Raw genomic sequence first — 3,133 nt, forward strand, 5'->3', positions numbered from 1 at the left:
AGAGGCTCATTAGCATATCTATACAAGTTCGTTTTTTAGCGAAACGGCAGGACAATAAGCTATTATATTAGGATGGTTTGGTAGAGCAGACACTAGCGGATCGCTAGTGTCTGACAGCTAAATATGTGAAAACGAAGTGGTAGAAACCCTTTAAGGTGGCAGGCTGCTGTGGAGGTCACTGTTAAAGGGGCGGGCACTGCAGAGGTCACTGTTAAAGGGGCAGGGTACTGTGAGGTCACTGTTAAGAGAACAGGGTACTGTGGCGGTCACTGTTAAAGGGACGGGTGCTGCGGAGATCTCTGTTAAGAGGACGGTCCCCTATGGAGGTTAGTGTTAAGGGGCGGGGTGCTGTATAGGTCACTGTTAAGGGAGCGGGCCCCTGAGGCGGTTACTGTCAATGGAGTAGGGTGCTGTAAAACTCACTGTTAGGGTACTTTCACACTAGCGGCAGGACGGATCCGACAGGCTGTTCACCCTGTCGGATTCGTCCTGCCACTATTTCGCCGTGCTGCCGGACTGCCGCTCCATCCCCATTGACTATGAGAGGCCGCCGGACTAAAAAGTCGGACATGCAGTACTTTTAGTCCGGCGGCCTCTCGCCGTGCTGCACCGGAGCTCTGCCCCCGTCCCCATTATAGTCAATGGGGACAGAGCGTCAGTCTGGTGAAAATAGCGGCAGGACGGATCCGACAGGGTGAACAGCCTGTCGGATCTGTCCTGCCGCTAGTGTGAAAGTACCCTTAAAAGGGTGGGCTGCTGTGAAGGTCAAAGTTAATGGGATGGGCTGCTGTGGAGATCCCATTTTAAGGAGGTGGGGCACTGTGGGGGGGGGGGGGGGGTCAGTGTTAAGGGGTGGGTGGGTGGGTGGCTGTGGAGTTCACTTTTAAAGGGGTATTCCCATCTGAAAGATCATCTTTTAAAAAGTTTACACTGGTGCCATACATAATTAACATTAATTTTTATAAATAGCTTCTATTTTTTATAATGCACCCATTTAGAGACATGTTGACATTTGGAAAATCATAGATATGGCCACTGCTCCAGGGCTGCGCTTGTGCAGACCGTTCTCCCTTTTCACCCGGGCGGCCGGTGATTCAGACGAGTACGCGCATGCTGCCGCACAGGCGCATATCGTCTTTCCTCACTGCCGCGTTTGATACAGAGCCGCGCATGCTCTGTATGCAGCGCGGACTCTGGATAAAGCGGCGCATAGAGGGGGTGTGCATTGGAGCGATCGGAGGAGAGTGGAGGGACAAGTTTATTTAGTGGAGGGACACTGGGGGCCAATTTTATTTAGTGGAGGGACATTGTGGGACAATTTTTAGTGGCAGATGTAGCAGAGCTGTATTGAAAGCTGTTCAGCCACAGTGCTGGTAGTGGAGAGGAAGACAGATGTAGCAGAGCTGTATTGAAAGCTGTTCAGCCACAGTGCTAGAGAGGACTGGGGAAGACAGATGTAGCAGAGCTGTATATGCATCTATACAGATACATGGCCTAAAGGTGTATACACAACTGTAGTAGAGCTGTAATGGAAACAAATCTGCATCAGTGCTGGTGGGTGGGGGATGGTAATATTTTAGGGGAGGCAAAAGCACAGATCATTTGGCTACTAGCTATGCTTTTGGGCTCATCTATAGTAGTGAATTATTGTTTTGCTGCTCAGAATGGGTTTTGTACTGTCTTAGCTCACTTCCCATGGCTCTCTGAGTGATCATTCCCCAGCAGGAGGGATGGGCTTCACACTGCAGGCTGCCAGACTGATGACTCATACTATCCACATGAATGAGCATGCAAGGACTGAGTTCTCAGTGTGATGTCATATGGCCTCCTTCACTCAAGCTGCCTAAGCCCACCCAGTCTTAGGCCTCTTTCACACGGCCGTTTTTTTTTTTCCGTTTTGCGGGCCGTTTTTTACGGTCCGTATACGGAACCATTCATTTCAATGGTTCCGCAAAAAAAGGAATGTGTTCCGTATGCATTCCGTTTCCGTATTTCCGTTTTTCCGTTCAAAGATAGAACATGTCCTATATTTGGCCGCAAATCACGTTCCGTTGCTCCATTAAAGTCTATGGGTCCGCAAAAAAACGGAATGTATCCGTTCCGTTTTTTGCGGAACCATCTATTTAAAATGTTATGCCCAGCCCAATTTTTTTCTATGAAATTACTGTATTTGCCATACGGAAAAACGGAACTCCAGGTTGCCATAACAACTGATCACAGATTTTAGCAGTTCGCCTGTCCTTAAAATATTCCGTCATATGACAGCTACATGCATGAGGGTCAGGGGTCACTATTAAACAGACGGGCGCCGTGGAGTTCACTGTTATGGGGGAAACTGTTAATATCTTTTTACGACACACGGCAACATAAAATGAAATAGATGGGTCCTTCTGCTAGTAATTATATATATATATATATATATATATATATATATATTTTACACACCAAAAAAGGAGAGGGATTAGCAGTCGGCACTATGCCCACAGATGAAAAACTATTCACAGCGGGGTCTGGGTTACCACAATTCAGTGGTGCTCAATGTACAAAGCAAAGTCTTCAAATCAATCCACTTTTGAGAAAATGCAAACATGGCACTCCCTCCCCATGAAATCTTCCTTAATTAGTTCATCATATAGAAACATCAGGACAGTGGAGAGCAGCCATTGCTCTCCTGCATCATTCCCCAATCTGCCATTTCTATATGATGAACATTACATACCGGCCAAGACCCTTACTAATTACATGAGATCTCTACTTCAAGTGTGCAAACCCCTGGTCCAAGAAAACAAGACTGTTTTATATATTTATTTAGGTCAAATCTGCATTTACAGTTTTGCTTTAGGCTTCATGAATATAGCAGTGTTTACATTTCGGCACACAAAATATCAATACTGTCACAGAATTTTTCTTGCTCCCTTTTACAGAAATTACTATTCTTGTCCTCAAAGACAAGAAAAAGACATGTCCTATAATTTGCGAAACGGCCACATGGATCTGCATAATAAAAATCCAGGATGTATGCAGGGCCGAATGTGCCAACAAACTTCATATAAATGCGGATACCACAGAGATGAAAAATAAGGTCATGCGTATGAGGCCTGACACCATTTTATACAAATAAACAGACGCACTC

This window comes from Bufo bufo, chromosome 2 (genome assembly GCF_905171765.1).
Source record: "Bufo bufo chromosome 2, aBufBuf1.1, whole genome shotgun sequence".
Lineage (NCBI taxonomy): Eukaryota > Metazoa > Chordata > Amphibia > Anura > Bufonidae > Bufo > Bufo bufo.